The following is a 21,546-nucleotide window of genomic DNA, read 5'->3' as shown; positions in this document are numbered from 1 at the left end:
GCGTATATCATTAGCTCCTGCATGGATAACTATCTTTGAGAACCTGTGCTTGCCTAGGACCCTAAGATTACCTGCTCTGTCTGGCGCCCTGGCTCCCGGTATACACCTGACTAAAGCTGCTGGTGCCCCAAAGGCTGAGCTAATTTCACATGCCGTATGATAGAGTCCCCTATAACCAGAGCTCTTTCAGGTTTCTCAGTGGGTGCATCACTAAGGAGAGCAAACCTGTTCGACATGTGACGTGGGGAGGAGTGGTGCTCCCGTGGGCGAGCCTCAGCGGTAGCTCTGGCTCTACACTTATGCCTCCGAGCAGTCACCCATTCGCACCGCTGTAAGGGCTCTAATGCCAGAGCTGGGGGATTACTAACTCCACCTAGGGCATCCAGACTTTCCCCTACAGAAACTACACTGTTCTCACGCTCACTGACCTTCTCTAAAGCCTGGATACGCGCTTCTACCACTGTAATCTTCTATGTCAGAAAGCTAACTAATCTGCACTTATCACAAATAAAGCTATCACTAGCGACAGAAGAAGAATGACTAAACATCCTGCACTCAGCACACTGAACAGGTCAAAGGTGTGCCATGATGAAAGGATTCACGTACCTTAATCGAAGATCTGTTGATATTAAAGCAGATCCGATGTGGATAGCCTCCGCTTGTGGTCTTTACGCAGGAGGAGAAAAAAAAGAAAAAGAAAGCTTCCGGTCTCGGCGTTCTTCCGAAAAAAAGAAAAAAAAAAGCGGAAAAAGGAAAGCGAAAGTGGAAAGTACAAAAAGGAAAGCAACAGTACAATAAAAATGAAGATGATACTGGAAAATTATTTGTAGAATTTTTTTTTTTTAAAAAGATTAGCAATTAACGCCAACACTCGCGGAAAAAAAAAAGGACTCGTCGCGAACAACTCAGGAACCAGGAAGTGCCTGAACAAATGTATAAATGCACATGCTACAGTACAGAAATAAAAAAAAAAAATAGCCCACTCAGAAGTAAATTGACACCAAGATTCGAACCCATGTTCATTTTGGAACATGGGTTCGTTCCTTTCCTAGACAGCGCTCTAGACCAGTGTTTCTCAACCAGTGGGCTGAAAATTTTTCTTCAAGTTGAAGCTAATTTTTACTTGTCCTAAGGTACAATTGCTGGGTCGCATCCGATGTCACATCCGCCTCATTAAGCTACGGTCAGACTACAGCTCGCAATAGGTTCTTGATGAGAATGAGGCATTTTGGTGGCAATGCATCATGATATACATGTGAGCTAAAAGTTATGGTCACACAGTAGGTGAACACTTGACTGTCACGCCTTTGCGCGCTTGAGTCTGGTGCAGCTCGAGCAACCGTGCTCGCTCATGGAACATGCTGTGTGCGCACTTGGGACCCAGTCATTATGGGAAACACCTGATGCCGATTTGAGCACAATCAGCACATACAAATACGGACGCTGTTTACACAGAGATTTTGAAGTAATTATCATTATCATGGTCATGTTTGTTTCTAGCCATGTTTAACACCGCTTAAATACTCTGCTTTATGATTCTGCTTTGCTTTCATTTGTGTTTTGTTTCTGTAAATATCACACCTGTTAATAAACACTTTCACTTCACTCCATCTACCCCGTCTATCTTGTATCTTGATCCCCAGATCTTCAAGCAGAGATGAGAATGGGTCCTGATGAAAAAAGCAGAAAATCTGTAAAATGTCCCGAGGGCGTCAAAGGCGCCTGAAGTAATAAGGGGGGTCCAGGGGGGACACCCCCTGGGAAATTTTTTTCAAAATGAGACCTTACCCTATTTCCTGCAATCTGAGCTGTAGTTAATTAAAACACCAGATGCCTATTTTCATACTTATTGAAATAAAAACACCATTATATAGAACAATATGCATCAAAATCAATGTGTATTGTATTAATTCAAAATAATACCTACATGAAGGGGACTGGTTATTACTCTGTCAACATCACTTGTTTTTCTAAAAAATGTCCGTTAAAATTCCGAGTTATTTACAGTTCCATTAATAATTAAAATTCATATATTCAATATATTGAATTAAAAAAAAACATTCATATCTTATGGAGACTGACCTTTTCCTAATGTCCACATTACTTGTATATGATTTTTTCACAATGTCTATTTAAACTTTAAAAAGTTATACAATTATCAACACTGTCAGCTATAATTCAAATTATCATATATTCAATGTATTGAATCAAACAAATGCATATTTTATGGGGACTGTCTTTATCTTATTGTCCACATCTTCAAAAGGAAAATGTCTATTTACATTTTTTACAGTTAAAAGTTATTTACAATTCCCAGTTATTTTTGAAACAAATTTATGATTTAGACTACTTCTTCAGCTTCTTGGCCAAAGCCAAAAGCTCACCAGTCCTCTCTTTTTTCCTTGTTCTTTCATTAGCCAGCTCCTCCTGTGTTTTTACATGCTCTAACCTGGCTCCCTTCTGCTCTCACACTCCTCTCTTGCTTTCCTTTTGCTTTGCTAAACTTGTCTTTTATACCAGCATCAATTTCACGTACCTTCGCTTCATCTCGCTTGTCAATAGTATTCGGCATCTTGAGAAAACACGCCGATTAGAGGAGCGTATTTTTGATATGCAGCTCACAAACATGTGTAAGTTTTGATAAAAGAAAGCGGATGTGGGTGTCTTTGTAAAAACTGTTTTGATCAGCCATTATGGTCCCGACATCGATGTTTTGACCAATAACAATGTAGATAACACGAATTTTACATCACATTAAACGAGACTAAAGATGGCGACTTACAAATAATGTGTAAACATCGCTGGAGTTAATTAAGTTTGAACAGCATGAAGGAACATGCCCCAACCCCCCTCAATTATTCATTCATTCATTCATTCATTCATTCATTCATTATCTCTAGCCGCTTTATCCTTCTACAGGGTCGCAGGCAAGCTGGAGCCTATCCCAGCTGACTACGGGCGAGAGGCGGGGTACACCCTGGACAAGTCGCCAGGTCATCACAGGGCTGACACATAGACACAGACAACCATTCACACTCACATTCACACCTATGGTCAATTTAGAGTTACCAGTTAACCTAACCTGCATGTCTTTGGACTGTGGGGGAAACCGGAGCACCCGGAGGAAACCCACGCGGACACGGGGAGAACATGCAAACTCCACACAGAAAGGCCCTCGCCGGCCCCGGGGCTCGAACCCAGGACCTTCTTGCTGTGAGGCGACAGCGCTAACCACTACACCACCGTGCCGCCCCCCCTCAATTAATTAAAAAAAATTCTCAATAGATTTGGCATAATATAAAAAGGTCGTTTTTTACTCAAAAATGCGAAAATCCGCCGAAAAGCGTTAAACTCTCATCCCTGTTTAAGCCAGCGACATATAAAAAGTTGTACGCGTCCATGCTCTTCCAGGTTTCCACCTGTTTGTCCATGTAGAACGATGTCTGCAGCACCAGGTAGTTTGAGATATTGGGGAACTCAATGGATGGATAATTTTCCAACTTGTAGGAAAAATCCCTTCTTTATTAAATGTGTAAGCATCCATCCCATTGAGTAGTTTTTACATCCACTTCTTTTGAATGTACTTCTCGGTTTGAATAACTTGCTTGTCTGCTGTACACAAATATGGCAATAAGTTCTTGCATTAATGGACCAGACTCCACTTCTGGATCATTAATCCCTTCTGAGTGAGAATGCCCTGCATGCATGGTTTTATTTTGGCTTATGGAACATCCATACAGTTAAATACAATACCTACAATTAAACACCACTCGGGTTCAGATCGGTGAACACTATGTTCGAGCATAGGGGTGTCCATAAGTGCACGTGGCACCAGGACACCTTAGGTCGGAGGTCAATGATAGACTTTGTAGTCGTTTCATCTGATCTCCGGCCCTATGTCTTGGACACTCGGGTGAAGAGAGGGGCTGAGCTGTCAACTGATCACCACCTGGTGATGAGTTGGATCCGCTGGCAGAGGAGGAAGCTGGACAGACCTGGCAGGCCCAAACGTATGGTGAGGGTCTGCTGGGAACGTCTGGCCGAGCACTCTGTTGGAGAGGTCTTTAACTCCCACCTCCGGGAGAGCTTTTCCCAGCTTCCGAGGGAGGCGGGGGACATTGAGTCTGAGTGGACCATGTTCTCTACCTCCATTGTGGACGCAGCTGTTTGGAGCTGTGACCGCAAGGTCTCCGGTGCCTGTCGTGGCGGCAATCCCCGAACCCGGTGGTGGACACCAGAAGTAAGGGATGCCGTCAAGCTGAAGAAGGAGTCCTATCGGGCCATGTTAACCTCCAGGACTCCCGAGGCAGCTGACGGGTATCGGCAGGCCAGGCGTGCTGCAGCTCGGGCAGTTGCGGAGGCAAAAACTCGGAACTGGGAGGAGTTCGGGGAGGCCATGGAGAAGGACTATCGGTCGGCCTCGAAGAAATTCTGGCAAACCGTCCGGCGCCTCAGGAGGGGGAAGCAGTACTCTGCCAACACTGTTTACAGTGCGGGTGGGGAGCTGTTGACCTCGACTGGGGACATTGTCGGGCGGTGGAAGGAATACTTTGAGGATCTCCTCAATCCCACCATCATGTCTTCCACTGAGGAGACTGAGGCTGATGACTCAGAGGTGGACTCGTCCATTACCCAAGCTGAAGTCACTGAGGTGGTTTGCAAGCTCCTCGGTGGCAAGGCACCGGGGGTGGATGAGATCCGCCCTGAGTATCTCAAGTCTCTGGATGTTGTGGGGCTGTCTTGGTTGACACGCCTCTGCAACATCGCGTGGCGGTCAGGGACAGTGCCTCTGGAGTGGCAGACTGGAGTGGTGGTCCCTCTTTTTAAGAAAGGGGACCGGAGAGTGTGCCCCAATTATAGGGGAATCACACTTCTCAGCCTTCCAGGGAAGGTTTACTCCAGGGTACTGGAGAGGAGAATTCGACCAATAGTCGAACCTCGGATCCAGGAGGAACAATGCGGTTTTCGTCCTGGTCGCGAAACACTGGACCAGCTCTATACCCTTCATAGGGTGCTCGAGGGTTCATGGGAGTTTGCCCAACCAGTCCACATGTGCTTTGTGGATCTGGAGAAGGCATTCGACCATGTCCCCCGTAGTATTCTGTGGGGGGTGCTTCGGGAGTATGGGGTTCGGGGCTCTTTGCTAAGGGCTGTCCGGTCCCTGTACGAACGGAGCAGGAGTCTGGTTCGCATTGCCAGCAGTAAGTCAGACCTGTTCCCAGTGCATGTTGGACTCCGGCAGGGCTGCCCTTTGTCACCGGTTCTGTTCATAATTTTTATGGACAGAATTTCTAGGCACAGCCAGGGGCCAGAAGGAATCCTGTTTGGGAACCACAGGATTTCATCTCTGCTTTTTGCGGATGATGTTGTCCTGTTGGCTTCTTCAAACCAGGACCTTCAGGATGCACTGGGGCAGTTTGCAGTCGAGTGTGAAGCGGCTGGGATGAGAATCAGCACCTCCAAGTCCGAGGCCATGGTTCTCGACCGGAAAAGGGTGGCTTGCCCTCTCCAGGTTGGTGGAGAAGTTCTGCCTCAAGTGGAGGAGTTTAAGTATCTCGGGATCTTGTTCACGAGTGAGGGAAGGATGGAGCGTGAGATTGACAGGCGGATCGGTGCAGCCTCCGCAGTGATGCGGTCGCTTTACCGGTCCGTTGTGGTGAAGAAGGAGCTGAGCCAAAAGGCGAAGCTCTCAATTTACCGGTCGATCTACATTCCGACTCTCACCTATGGTCATGAGCTTTGGGTAATGACCGAAAGGACAAGATCGCGGATACAAGCGGCCGAAATGAGTTTCCTTCGCAGGGTGGCTGGGCGCTCCCTTAGAGATAGGGTGAGAAGCACAGTCACTCGGGAGGAGCTCGGAGTAGAGCCACTGCTGCTCCACATCGAGAGGAATCAGCTGAGGTGGCTCGGGCATCTTTTTCGGATGCCTCCTGGACGCCTCCCTGGGGAGGTGTTTCAGGCATGTCCCCCCCAGGAGGAGGCCCCGGGGAAGACCCAGGACACGCTGGAGGGACTATGTCTCTCGGCTGGCCTGGGAACGCCTCGGTGTTCTTCCCGAGGAGCTGGCCGAGGTGTCTGGGGAAAGGGAAGTTTGGACTTCCCTGCTTAGACTGCTGCCTCCGCGACCCGGTCCCGGATAAAGCGGAAGAAGACGAGACGAGACCTACAATTAAAAACAGTGCCACTTGCTTTTATTATGACAAGAATGATTATAGTTACTATATGACTATAGCTACAACTGGAACGTGCTGATTTAGGTTAGCGTTTGTAATTATTGTACCATTCACTATTGGATAAACCCCGGTAGATGGCTGTACTTTGGCGCATGGGGGTAACAATAACATTTTTAAGAAAATTGTTTCACTCAAACAACTCGGATGCACCGGCATTAGGAATACTGTCCAAGCCAGCACTGAATCCAGATGCGATTCCCACAATTTTTGGCCAAAAGCGGACAAGACAAACGAAACAACACGGTCAGTAGTCCGCAAAAGAGAAGTTCAAAGGGTAAGAAAACACTTTTTAAAGGCTTCCCTAACTTTTTTTATTCAGCGTGATGTTATTTCGAGTTCCTTTGGGCATCAACGTAATTGCTGATGCAGCTAAGCGGCTTGATGTTTGTTGGGTGTCCTGGTTTGATTCAATGTCAGAAAAACCTCGGTAATGACTAAAACAACTCTATAAATATTGTTCACTTGTGTGTAACTAATTGATATGGTAATGCTTGTTTTTCATGATCATCATCATCGCTATTCGTGTCATTGTCTGAAATACTCAAGTGAAGAAATGTCACTGGCGCTATGGTCCATTTTGTCAAATGTGGCTGTGTATTGCAAGTGACGTCACACTTTACGGAAACCATTTGGAGTTCTTTTAGGTATACAGGAACTTGTTTGTGGAATAGCCAGCCTCGATCACTGCAGTCTAGTCAAACACGTGATAATTTTAAGAAACAGGTGAAACAGTTTTTATGGAGTAAATTCCAAACCCAGTTTTATGATGTGTATATAACTAATTTTTAATCATTTTGGTGCCATTTCCGTAATCTAGTTGTACTCTGATAATTACAATTCGCATTTTATTTTTGGTTTATGACTATCATTGTTTATACAATTTTGTCAATTTATTATTGTCTCTTATATTTTATTGTTTCCTGCTGTCATCAAGAGGACCACATTGGAAATAAGTGTATTTTATACTTTGTGTTATCCTCGGTGCTCTTTATACTGTATCTTTTACATGTACAAATTTTACCAAATAAATCCATACCATACCAGCAGCTCAGGTGTTTCTGGCAATATTTCTGCCTTTTTCTGTACAAGTGCATCCTCCTGTAATGTTCACATGAATCCTGTATAGTAAAGCAGTGTTTGTTTACCCTCTTTCTGCATTGCCGTGGGGGTTGGACTGCCTACTACGGTAATTACGGTAGGCTAGCCTGGGGACGTCTTGATGAGAAAGTTTTTCATGAAGGAGTCCAGAGCATGCTAAGCATGCTAATAGAAGAAGAAAGAAGAAACCTTTATTTGTCACATGCACACTTCAAGCACAGTGAAATTCATCCTCTGCATTTAACCCATCTGAAGCAGTGACCAGAGCAGTGGGCAGCCACACACAGCGTCCGGGGAGCAGTCAGGGGTTAAGTACCTTGCTCAAGGGCACCTCAGCCCAAGGGTGCCCCACGTCAACCTAACAGCATGTCTTTGGACTGTGGGGGAAACCGGAGCAACCGGAGGAAACCCATGCAGACACAGGGAGAACATGCAAACTCCACACAGAAAGGCCCCCGCTGGCTGCTGGGTTCAAACCTGGAACCTTCTTGCTGTGAGGCGACCATGCTAACCACTACACCACCGTGCCGCCCAGTATAACAGTTTCAGCAGTGTTTTACAGGTAAAGAGTTCAGGTTTGTCCATAAGTCAGGGTTGCAGCTCATTAATACACTATTTCAGATGTATAGTGAATAAAAAACAAACAAACAAAAACATGATGTCACTTTAGTAGGCCTTTCGCGTTGCCTCTTCAGTACTGAAGTATAGAGGATGTGCAGTCACGTGACCCGTCCGTGTATACTCTGCCATATTGGACGGCTTCAGGATTGTTTACCTTGCGCGAGCGTAATGGATCCAGGGAGTAATCCCCAAGAAAATTCGGAAAATACCCCATCTACATCGCGCGATAACTTGTCTAAGTTTGTTCAGCATCTTGAAGGTGACATGAGGCAGCGTTACGTGGAAAAGTGTTCCAGGTTGGGGATTGCAGATCCGTACAACTTGCCGCAATCCTTGTTCAGGGAAATTTGGAGCTGCGGTGCCGGCGATTTGCCCGATCTGGCCTACCACAACATTTACAATTTTCTTGTTAATCGTGAATTGTGTTACACTGGCAAAGCCCTCAAAGCTTACAAGAGCCTGGAAGCTTATAAATATTTTGTTGCGGGATGGGTATCCCAACTATACCTCTGGAAGGTTCCGAAGAAGAATGTCTACTTGATAACCTCACGGGTAAGTGGCATTAAGACGTTTATCATAAAGAGAATATGCAGGACGTTTTATCGTAAGAATGTTCGAAATCTAAACTCAGTTCCAGATAATGACAGGGTTGTAAATATGTATGTTTTTGTCTGAAAAAAAATATCACAAATCACCGCTATCTTTATCTGTGCAGAATTATTATTCAATATCAGATATAAATGTATAGGGGTCACAGATATGTCCAGCTTCTATATTCAAACAAATTAAAAAAATATTTTCTTGCACCTCTATGTGCCTAAAATAACATACATATTCTTTTTCAGTACTTTACACAATCTGATAGGAAGAACTTTATAAACAAGTTATGCATTTGTATACATATTTTATTAAGAACATTAATATTACACGTCCATGTGAAAACCAGTTATATTTTTTTGATCACAACTTGGTGATAGGTGGTGCAGTATACTACAATTATACAGCAAGTTCTAACTAACATTTTGAAAAGACCCCAATGGTCCAATAAAGTGTGCAGTGACTAAAAACAGTGTCTCTCCTCGTCTGCGGGGAATCTATAAAATGACAGGCCCTCCTTTTGGCCCTGTCTATTGGTACAACCAAATGCTGAACAAGATATAACCAATTCTCGAAAGATCTACTCCCACACACTTGATAATTAGAACGGGTTCGTCGAAGTTCTACGCGCGGCCATGCCGGCCAAGATGGCAGATAAACAAATATCACGTGACCTCGTGACGTCACGTGCACGCTCTCTATACACTCAGCCTTGCGCCCAAATGACGTCATGCATCGCCCTTCCAACAGACAACATGGCAGCCTCCTGGTGGCATTACAGCAGTGATACAAAAACGCTCAGAACTTTCTTATAAATGGTCAAACATGCCTGAAACTTTTCTTACGGGCTCTTAATATTACAAGCTACCAATCCATGCATGTATTTACTTTGCATTTTCAATTCCTTTAACAGTAACAAAACATATATATTGGCCTCTGCTATTAATTTTTCTTACCATTAGGGGCCGCTAGCGTGCACTGTGTTAAACAAAGCTTTGAGTCATGAATCTTTATTCGACTCATTTGGATTCGGAGCTTCACTGGTTCAGAAATCTTCATTGCAGCTTCACCAGTAAGCATTCATAATAACTTAGAAACAGTATGTTTCGATTATTAAATGAAAACATATTTAGTAGACCATTTTCCCAGCTGTAAATTATTTTCCAGTTTCTTTATTACTTGACTACACTGAACAAGAAACTTCAAGATTTTTTTTTTTTTTTAGTTGTCGGAGTGTTGCTTTTATCTTTAAAACAACACCACCATCTTGTCTGTGATTAGTAGCTGTAATTCAGAGTCTGTGGTCTGGTAGGTGTAGCACTGCAGGGTGGATTCACTAGAGTACATCCTGTCTGTGTTACAAGCAGGCTGTCAAAAGATGATAGCCTGCTTGTAAGGCAAGCAGTCGATTTACATTTAATCAGTGGCTTGTTGTAAATAACTTGTGCACAAAATATATGAGAAAACCACACCATCAAAGGTAATAATAAAAGGAGTGAGAATGAATCAGTAGAAGTGAGTGTTTTATTTCCAGCTGTCAGTTTCCAACAACTTGGAGAGAAAAGTAACATTTTCACAAGATTTTCAGATCTGAGTTTCATTTGATAGCAAACATCATAAACGGATATAAAAAAAACATTATATCCGTTTTATATAAAATAATTAGGACAGACGAAAATAGTTGTTTGTGTGGGCTCGCTCCCTAATATAAACTAAATGTTCATTATTTTGTTTGGTGTCGAACATAAAAACGGAACAGATTTAATTATCAGAGTATTTATAATAAGCGTACTTACTTATTTTCGGTGTGTTGGGTGATTCAAAAGAAAAGTACCGCTGAAGGGGGAATTCCAAACTAACTACCTACAGTTCTCTTCAGAAAAGAGGAAACGACACAGGCAGGTCTGGGTAAAGTTTAGACTACACCCTTCCAGCGTCCGGCACAGAAAACACGCGAAAAATGTGCTGCAGGAGCCATGTACTGCATGATTCAGATCTTTCAATTTTTTTTATCTCCTCAAGTGAATCTACACTCGGGAACCGTAAGAAAGTGTGAGAAGATCCGTGTGACCGATAACGGGTGTGTCGGGAAGAATACGTCGACACATTTTGTGTGTGTATGACTGGCAATTACCTTTTTTCATGTTTTTTTATTTTATTTTATTTTTTTTAAACACAAGGATACATACAACGACAAACTCTCTACAATACTTTGAATAAATCTATCAGAAACCAAAATCCCACCTCCTCTAATGAGTGGATTAAATATGTAAGATAAATAAATAAAAGAAAACAAATATAACAAGGGGTTATCACAACTGATACGACAATATACGGTGGTGTGAAAAAGTGTTTCCTCATCGCATTATCTCTAGCCGCTTTATCCTGTTCTACAGGGCCACAGGCAAGCTGGAGTCTATCCCAGCCGACTACGGGCGAAAGGCGGGGTACACCCTGGACAAGTCGCCAGGTCATCGCATGGCTGACACAGACAACCATTCACATTCACACCTACGGTCAATTTAGAGTCACCAGTTAACCTAACCTGCATGTCTTTGAACTGTGGGGGAAACCGGAGCACCCGGAGGAAACCCACGCGGACACGGGTAGAACATGCAAACTCCTGCACAGAAAGGCCCTCGCCGGCCACAGGGCTCGAACCCGGACCTTCCTGCTGTGAGGCGACAGCGCTAACCACTACACCACCGTGCCACGTTTCAGATCATCAAACAAATTTAAATATTAGACAAAGATAATACAAGTAAACACAAAATGCAGTTTTCAAATGAAGGTTTTTATTATTAAGGGAAAAAAATTAAAACCTACATGACCCTGTGTGAAAAAGTGATTGCCCCCCATTAAAACATAAATTAACTGTGGTTTGTCACATCTTTGGAAAGCTGAGTGCAATTTCTCTCGCCCAGGGGTTTTCAAAGTGTGGGAGAGTCAGCCCCCCCTCAGAGAACAAATAAACAACAGCACCCCCCCCACACACACACACACAATTTTTGTTGTTGCTATACTTAATGTTCCATTCGTATTTAAAAAAAATGGTTGTTGTACACTTTTTTCCTTTTACACATTTTAAACATCTGTGCTTTTTTTTTTTTTTTAAAAAAAACATCTTGTTTTACACATTTTAAACATCTCATAGCATCGTTAGCTAGCACCTCTTGGCAGACAACACACTGTGGCAGTGGAGCATCTTCAGATCCAGTCCATGAAAATCCAAACTTTAAATAATCGTGGTTATACTTCCTTCTTTTTTTTTTTTGCTTGGCTCAGACTCTGTCTCCTCACTCACTGTAGCTTTAGGTACTAAAAATCGATCCATTTTGTCTCTGGCAAAGGCTAGCTGAAGTTCGCTAAATGTTCGCAATAGTAACTTATTCTGGTTTATTTTTCCTCACGTTGCGCGCCCCACACTTTGAAAAGCCCTGCTCTAGCCTGATTACTCCGAGGTTTTACGGCAGCCACCACCGACTAGTGGCCTAGTGGTAGCGTGTCCGCCTCTCGATCGGGAGTTCTATTCACGGTCGGGTCAATACCATGGTCATATGATGGTCATACCAAAGACCATCATAAAAATGGTGCCTACTGCCATCTGGCAAGGCACGCTGCAATACAGATGTGCATGGGGAGTTAAACTCTCGTGGTTACCAGAGGACTAGCCCCCCACGGTAACCCTAGCTATGTAATAGGCGAGAGGCCGAGGGCTATGGAAACGGAGATCGGCGCCGCCCGATGCGCCACCATACAGGTTGGGCCTGGTTAGTACTTGAGTGGGAGACTGCCTAGGAATACCAGGTACTGTAAGGCGTGGGAAGGACTTTAACTTTTACGGCAGCCGGCATCCAAAAAGTTGCATTGCTGCCATCTACAGGACTACCACCGTAGTGCATTATATCCTGCTATATACACCAGTGTCCGTTCAGAACTTGAAAAAACATCGTCTTCCCCTCCTGCTTGACCCTATTTCTAAAATACCTTTCAGAGATACTTTTTCCAAGCCAATCTCCCGCAGCTGTCTAATTAAATCTTGCCTTTGGCGGTCATAATTTCTACAAGAAATCAAAACATGATGCACTGTCTCGCACTCTTGGCAAGCACACAGGCCATTTTGATGCTTTCCCGAAATAAATAAAGTGCTGTTCAGAAATGGGTGACCAATCCTCAATCTAGAAATAATCACCTCTTCCTTACATCTAGCTCCCCCCCCCCCCCTTTTACAGTCATTAACTGAATCAGTTACCCTACCGACAATTGAGAATAGATGCCTCCCTTTGTTTTCTTGCTCCCAAAGCTGTTGCCATTTTAAAATTGTTTCCTGCCACACAATAATTTTACCCTTTGCCTTGGACCATAGTTAATAGAGGGAAATGGTTAGGAAACTCGGCAAACTTCAAAGGATCGTCCTATTGTTTCATATTTGAGGTTGAACTGTATAGAAGCGAAAGAAAACTTAAAAACAAAACATTTAAAACTATGTATATGATGAGTGAAAATCATTTAAAATAAGTCTTAATTATTGTAAAAAAAAAAAAAAACCGCCGTCAGTTTACCTGTTTTCTAACCATCATCGTTTTACGATACGGCAATCAAAACCAAACACTGAAGGCTTATCAAAAAAAAAAAAAAAAAATCTTTGCCCCAGATTTCCTGGTTGTTATTTCTTTAAGAAGAATAGTAATAAAAGCCAGAATCTTTCAAATAAAGCGATCTGTGAAATAGGGAAAATTTGGCATCTCATAGAGGTGAGCTTCAACTGTTCGAAACTGAGTACAAGTTAAACAATCCTAAAATTGTAAAAAACGTCTCAGATTTTTATTTTTTTTTTACTTCGATTTCAAGAGATAAAATATTGATACTCAATGTTTTGGGACCTTTTATTATCCCAGTAGCTTTTAAAGTACGTATAGCGTTATTCAATTTGTGCTCATAATATTTTCAGTGAGCTTCGTGCTACTTTACTCTTGTTGCGAAATGTAAACAAACACGGAATCGAAGCAGGAGCATGTTGCGGTTTGAAAACGTTGATTTTAAATCAAAATTCTTAGAATATTCTCAATAAACTGTAAAAATACATCGCATGCATAGTCTTTTCTATTGAGGTTTTTCACCCACGTGACCAAGTCATGTGATGCATCGTTAGGCTGCCATTTTGGACGTCACGGCTCGAATCAGTTTGAATGCGAGGAAGGCGACAAACGAAAAACATAAAAGAAAAAGGAGCGAGATGCAAAACACCCTCACTATCCAGCGACGTAGGGCATTTACAGGGCGAGCAGAGGGAGAGGTATTTGCAAAAATTGAGGTTAGCAGGCTTAGAGAACGACGTTTACCTGCTTCCACCAGGATTGTTCACTGACGTACGGAAGTACACGAAGCCCTCGTCTTTACCTGACTTCGGCCCACATGATCTGTATACCTATGTCGTTAAAAACCCATCGCCATACACAGGTATTGATCTGAAAGCGTATAAGAGTTTGGATGCCTACAAATATTTTGTGTCAGGCTGGGTAACATGCCTACATCAGCGGGTCGTCCCTGGAGCCGGTGGTCGCCATCTTATTACAGCTAAGGTTTGTTCACATTTTCATTTACTTTCGGTCCTCAGGATAAACAAAATGTTATGTCATTGAAATAACTTCTTAGTCTGTTGAGACATGGCCCGTTATAAATTTGCTTTTACCAGGCAATGACCAAGAACTGTATTATTAGGGTCGATGTCTGTGTTGTAGCAGTGTACTAGCAGCTAGCTGTTAGCACTAGCTAATGTCAACAACATAGTAGCTAGTATGTTACTGTAGCAATGTTTACGTTCAGTCATTTGGATGACTGTTAAAACCTTTCAGTCTCAAGTTTTTCCTTTACTGTATTTACTAGTTTACTGTAATTATGATACGGCAGCTATTTACACCGGATCCAGTGTAAATAGCTGCCGGAGCGCGCTCCGGCTTGCTCCCCCTCAAATTAAGCAGCGCGCTCCGGCTTGCTCCCGGAGTGCTCCGGCCAAGGTTCCGGAGCGCGCTCCGGCTTGCTCCCCCTCAAATTAAGCAGCGCGTTCCGGCTTGCTCCCGCTCCGAGCAATGCTCCGTGCTGCTTAATTTGAGGGGGAGCAAGCCGGAGCGCGCTCCGGAACCTCGGCCGGAGCACTCCGGGAGCAAGCCGGAGCGCGCTCCTTAATTTGAGGGGGAGCAAGCCGGAGCTCGCTCCGGAACCTCGGCCGGAGCACTCCGGGAGCAAGCCGGAGCGTGCTGCTTAATTTGAGGGGGAGCAAGCCGGAGCGCGCTCCGGAACCTCGGCCGGAGCACTCCGGGAGCAAGCCGGAGCGCGCTGCTTAATTTGAGGGGGAGCAAGCCGGAGCGCGCTCCGGAACCTCGGCCGGAACACTCCGGGAGCAAGCCGGAGCGCGCTGCTTAATTTGAGGGGGAGCAAGCCGGAGCGCGCTCCGGCAGCTATTTACACTGGATCCGGTGTAAATAGCTGCCGGATCATAATTACAGTAAACTAGTAAATACAGTAAAGGAAAAACTTGAGACTGAAAGGTTTTAACAGTCATCCAAATGACTGAACGTAAACATTGCTTCAGTAACATACTAGCTACTATGTTGTTGACATTAGCTAGCTTGACCTTCAAAATGGCGGACACCGGGGCGTCACGTGACCCTGTGACGTCAGGTGAAATACCTCAATTAACTATGCTTGGACAGATTTATGTTGACATCTTTGGTTACCTTTTGAGCAGCTTCCTTCGCCAACTTAACCTTTTCATTTGACGCTATACTTACATGTGCTGGGACCCATACAAATGATATTTCTACCCCTCTCCTTTTCACATCTCTAATTGCCAGAAGGTCTTGTCGGCTCTTTGATGACCCTTTCCCAATACTATTGATTGCTGACACAGAGTCACTACATATCAATACTTTATGGTTCTGAGGTGGTGTTTACATTAGACCGTATCCGTCTCGTTTTCATCGCGGATGCACTGTCCGTTCACACTAAAACACCGGGAAACAACTCCACAGGCGGAACAACTTGAATCCGCCAGGGCCCACGTATTCAATCCATTACGTATCTGATCCGGTGCTGTGTAAACATTGAGAAACGAGGATACGCTGTGCTGAGCTCTAGCTGACGTCGTCATTGGACAACGTCACTGTGACATCCACTTTCCTGATTCGCTGGCGTTGGTCATGCCACGTGCTGATGTTGTCATTGGACAACGTCACTGTGACATCCACCTTCCTGATTCGCTGGCGTTGGTCATGCCACGTGCTGACGTCGTCATTGGACAAGGTCACTGTGACATCCACCTTCCTGATTCGCTGGCGTTGGTCATGCCACGTTGGTCATGTGACGTGACTGCTGAAAAACGACACGGACTTTCACTTCCTGCTATTTGTCCCGAATCACTGCTCGTGCGCTTCACTCGCGCGCTCTGTGAGCTGCGCAGGGCCGGAGTGCGCACCCTCCAGAGGGCACTCGCTGTTCAGGGCGGAGTGATTTGGAGCGCAGGATGTCTGCAGGATGCCTGCAGGATGCCTGCGGAGCCGAGCGTATCCATGTATTGGCGTTGCTGTGTGCACGCGAATCGTGTATTGGCATTGCTGTGTGCACGTGAATCATTTTAAAAACGTTAATCTGATGATCCGCTGATATGGTCTAATGTAAACACCACCTGAATCTGTTCAGCCCATTGTACTGCCATCAGGATTGCATATGTGAATACACTTAGAAAGTTTGAGGTTCTCTTAACAGCTTGGATATTCAACCTCTGAACAACAAAAGCTGCTCCTGTAGCACCCGTTTCTTGATCCTTTGAACCGTCAGTAAAAATTAATATGTATTCCTGATACCTTTCTCTTACATGACATTGAAATTCATGCACCAAATCTGCCTCAGGATTATCTGACTTAATCCCAAGCAATTCAGTCTTTGGGAACTCCAATTGCCATCGAGGAACTAATGGCCACATTACTCCTGGACAAAAGTTCTTGTCAAGAATAGCCATTTCCTGTGCCACTGTCTCTCCTATCCATCCAAAACTTGGACGTCTCGCCACCTCTCTCTCCCAGCTTGTCTGAATTATACTTTTAACTGGGTGATCACACCTTTGACCCAGTGCCGTATTAAGCCAATGCGGTGCCCCTGGGCACTATACCTCATGTGCCTCACCACCACCACCCTGCACGCACGCGTTCAGTAACCTCCTGCACACACTCACAAACCTTGCCCTTTGCTGTCAAAAATAGTAGCATATACTACATAAACAATAGTACACATAAACAAGGTCATTCTTCCTCATTGAAAATGTATTAAGTAGGCTACATCATCCCATCAAATTCACTGAAAACAACCAACGATATGCATGTAGGCATATTGAAATGTCTTATTCAAAAATGAGCAGCATATATTTGTATGTCTCAATAAAAACCTTCAAAGCATCCATACTCTATTCTATCCATATTAAAATGTCTCAATTCAAAATGTGTATCAATTCAAACAGCATCAGCAATTTAAACAGCATCCATCTATATACAATACAGCCTATTCAAATGTGTCAATTCAAAATGTGTATCAATTAAAATAACATCGATCTAGGCAACATATTCAAATGTCTCAATTCGAAATATAAATTCAAATAGCATCCAGTACGGCATATTCAGATGTACAATGTACATACAGTTGTGTTCAAAATAATAGCAGTGTGTTTAAAAACGTGAGTAAAGCTCAAAATCCTTATAATAGTTTTTATTTCCATGCATTGGGAACACTGCACATTATATTCTACATCAAAACATGAAGAAAAATGTATCAATATTTTAATTACTTTACAGAAAATGAATTAAAATGAACATTGGGCTGTTCAAAAAAAATAGCAGTGTCTGCATTTTTCATTACAAACTCCAAATATTTACTGTATAAACTGAAAAAATCTTAAGGGTTTAGTATTCCTGTGAATCACTAAACTAATATTTAGTTGTATAACCACGGTTTCTGTGACACCATGTATCATATCTACCTTCATTTGATATAGGATACTGCATAATAAATAAACACAGCATGTTAAAAGTTTCCACATGAAAGCAGCTGGTTGTGGTGTGTCCTGCTCCTCCATATGTTCCATGTTACCACAGCAGCAGCCTGCAGTGCGCTCGAACGCCCAGCGGATTGTAAACACTCACCTCGCTCACTAATCCCTGCCAGTCACTTTCACTTCTTGTAACCCTACCGTCACCTGATTTTTTTAGGGGAAGTCTCACTGCTATTTACAGACTGTAAAGATGAGCAGCCAATCATATTGCTGAGTTTTTGTCACATGATAAGATGCGACCTCAACCTGAATCTGCACTCCATCCATTCATTTTGGCACATCACTACAACGACGTGGCCACTCTGACGACTTCAGCAATCAAAGTGTCTAGAGAACATTACAGTAGTGGTTTCCTGTTGCCCTCTACTGGATTATTATAGAGCTTTTTTCCTCTCAACCATTCACACTCATACCTACGTATGGACCAGGGGTTTTCAAAGTGTGGGAGAGTCAGCCCCCCCTCGGAGAGCAAATAAACAACAGCGCCCCCCCTTACAATTTTTGTTGTTGCTATACTTAATGTTCCATTCGTATTTTTTTTTAAAAATGGTTGTTGTACACATTATTTTTTTCTTTTTCACATTTTAAACATCTGTGCTTTTTAAAACATCTTGTTTTACACATTTTAAACATCCCATAGCATCGTTAGGTAGCATCTCTTGGCAGACAACACACTGTGGCAGTGGAGCATCTTCAGATCCAGTCCATGAAAATCCAAACTTTAAATAATCGTGGTCCTTCTTTTTTCAGTCCCCCAGGATTCCGCGGGCTTTTTTTGTGATTGTTGCGGGCTAAAATGTCTGATGTTGCGGGGGGGTTCCAAAAAAATTGCGATGAAAGTTGCGGTGTTTTTTAGGTTTTTATTGCGATTACATTGCGGGAGGAAGTGAAAGTTGCGAGAAATTGTTGCGATTTTCTCTTTTTGTGATTAAAATTGAGTGATATGTTAAATATTAAGTTATTACTGAAAAACTATTGATTAAAAAAACAAAGAGAAATGGTCCTATAAACTTTACCAATATAAAAGATTACCAGGACTACAAAAATGCAGAAAAATAGGCTTTACTTATCCAAATGCACCTGTTGGTTCAAAAGTTAAAGTGCAGAGAACCTCACAGCACAACATGAAGTTACCTTAAAATATAATATAAATGCCTCAGCTTTTATGTAAGAAAAAAAACCTATTAATACTAGTACTGTGTGCAGGCAGTCTCTCCTGAAGACTAAATTAAACAATAATTATAAACTAATAAAATAAATGGCTCAGGCTTCATAGAAGAAAAAAAACAATTTGAACAGAATCTCACAGTATGATGCTGAAGCTGCCTAAACAATGGAAAATAAAATACCATTTTGGCAAAAATGTTGGCATCCATTAACTTCTTGTATTAAGTAAAAAAAAAAAAATAAAGTGCACACAGTTCTTCACTGTAAACATAACACACTTTCACTGTTGCCAGATACTGCTGACGTGTTCCAGTCCAAAATATGTTCAAAACCCGCCAAAATACACTTGAAATCGTCCAATCTGGCAACACGACGCGCATGCTGCTTCTCTTGAACACACGGAAATAAGGCGGAAGGTAGTTTGTCGACGTCACCTCAAGACGACGCCAACGATTGGTCAAATTTGCGGGAAAGTTGCGGTGATTGGATATAATTGCAACACCGCCCTGAAATCGCGGGGATTGGTTGAATTTGCGCTGAAGTTGCAAATCGCAACATCCTGGAGGCTCTGTTTTTTTTTGCTTGGCCCAGACTTTGTCTCCTCACTCACTGTAGCTTTAGGTACTAAAAACCGATCCATTTTGTCTCTCACGTTGCGCCCCCCCTGAAGAACTCTGGCGCCCCCCAGGGGGGGCGCGCCCCACACTTTGAAAAGCCCTGCTATGGACAATTTTAGAGCCACCAATTAGCCCAACCTGTTTGTCTTTGGACTGTGGGAGAAACCGGAGCAAACCCACGCAGAAAGGCCCCCATCGGTCGCTGGGTTCAAACCCAGAACCTTCTTGCTGTGAGGTGACAGTGCTAACCACTATATGGTACCACCATGCTGCCAAGTCTGCACTACTGATGGGATTTCCAGCTCTTTTCTACATGTAGCACTTCTGTAGTCAGATTCCTCCCTTCCTATTCCCGTAACCGCATTGTGGTCATAGGGAGGCAGGAGAGATGCTGACATAGTCAATCATTTCTCATGTCTTTTCTCTGGGCTTGGATTGCTTGGTGGCGCCCATCTCCTCTCCAAGCATATTCACACCTACGGTCAATTTAGAGCCACCAATTAGCCTAACCTGCATGCTTTTGGACTGTGGGGGAAACCGGAGCACCCGGAGGAAACCCACGCAGACATGGGGAGAACATGCAAACTCCACACAGAAAGGCCCTCGTCGGCCGCTGAGCTTGAACCCAGGACCTTCTTGCTGTGAGGCGACAGTGCTAACCACTACACCACCGTGCCGCATAGTCAGATTACCACAGGTTTATTTTTTACAAAACGAGATGTTGATTCTAGTTGAGATATAATCATTATACACATACTAGAAGCTGATTAATTTAGGACACCTTTTGTAGCACTAATGAAGGAGACAGGCACATCAGGTATCCCTCAGAAGGCGGCTGTGGAAGGGACGCACCCTAAACTTACATATCAATGGTAATGACACAGAAGGCAATGAGTAAAGTGAACTGTAGTTCACAAAGGTATATTCCTTTAAAGCATAATATTCTGTGAAGAGTCAGTGATGGCAGCCACTCATTCATTATTGTGCCAGAACATTCTTTAAAAGCCATAGAAAACTCATGGAGTGAGGAAACACCCCGGGCCTCATGGAGCCAGAGGAGATACAGTGTTACTTGAAGAGTCCCTTTATTGTCGCAAGTACCACAAGGGTGTCCTTGTCTTTTGGAGGAATCACCTTACAGATCCCCTCCCCTCCCCATCCTCCCCTCGATCATCCTCTCTTACCCTTCCATCTCCCCCTTCTCCCCATGCTGGCTGAGCACTGATGTGAATTCCAGCAACAAGTGCATACAGTGAGCACACTTTCATGTGCTCAAAGTGTATCGAAATAAATGAAATCCTGGAAATGTGGACTCCATTCTTTTTCTACACAGTGCAGACAAACTCCAGGCTGAAAAAGACAGCATAGACCCATACATGTAGGTTGCTATTATGTTCAAATTCAGCATGAAGATGTAAAGGATGCATCGTGTCTGTCTTCAACAATAAAGAACATCATTTGGAACAAGTCCTGTTTATTTATTCAAGCCAGAAGCTATTAGACTAAGATAGAGTAGGCTATGGTTTGCAGTCAATGTAGTATACTTCTTAAGGAAATGTGATCTCTTAGTCGATGATATGGATGCCATCATTATAGAGGCTAAAGTTGGCCGTTTACAGATTCGGGTGGTCGATTAATGCATATTTTGTGGGGGTTGGGTCTCATACTGGCTCAGGTGTATGCAGGTATTAAAACAAACAAACAAAAAAACCCTGACCCACACATCACTACTCCTTGGGCACCACCCACTACATTGATTGTCGTTCAACTTGCCCCTCATTAAAGCTGCTTTACAAAGTGTCTTCCGTGTGAATTGTGTATATTGTAATACAATCCCAATTCCAAAAAAGTTGGGACAAAGTACAAATTGTAAATAAAAACGAGATGCAATGATGTGGAAGTTTCAAAATTCCATATTTTATTCAGAATAGAACATAGATGACATATCAAATGTAAACTGAGAAAATGTATCATTTAAAGAGAAAAATTAGGTGATTTTAAATTTCATAACACCACATCTCAAAAAAGTTGGGACAAGGCCATGTTTACCACTGTGAGACATCCCCTTTTCTCTTTACAACAGTCTGTAAACGTCTGGGGACTGAGGAGA

At 43.4% G+C, this 21,546-nt stretch overlaps 1 protein-coding gene across 5 annotated transcripts in view; it reads right to left on the bottom strand.

Annotated features, from left to right (window-relative positions):
* LOC132895057 (uncharacterized) overlaps positions 1-10,591 on the bottom strand; it is a 41,407-nt gene extending 30,816 nt beyond the window's left edge. Inside the window, exons 1-2 of one of the 5 annotated variants that reach the window (XM_060935245.1) lie at positions 10,349-10,591; positions 1,582-1,670 (exon numbers count right to left, since the gene is read on the bottom strand). The gene's annotated coding sequence lies outside the window, so the exon portion shown is untranslated. Of the gene's footprint in view, positions 1-606; positions 719-1,581; positions 1,671-7,277; positions 7,488-10,348 lie in introns of those variants that run through there. The other 4 variants (XM_060935260.1, XM_060935269.1, XM_060935237.1 and 1 more) reach the window with 4 other exon arrangements.
* Between the last annotated feature and the right edge of the window lie 10,955 nt (positions 10,592-21,546).

Source organism: Neoarius graeffei, chromosome 1 (assembly GCF_027579695.1).
Source record: "Neoarius graeffei isolate fNeoGra1 chromosome 1, fNeoGra1.pri, whole genome shotgun sequence".
Classification (NCBI taxonomy): domain Eukaryota; kingdom Metazoa; phylum Chordata; class Actinopteri; order Siluriformes; family Ariidae; genus Neoarius; species Neoarius graeffei.
The sequence above is the reverse complement of the archived record's forward strand: the minus strand, read 5'-3'. Positions and strand labels throughout refer to the sequence as shown.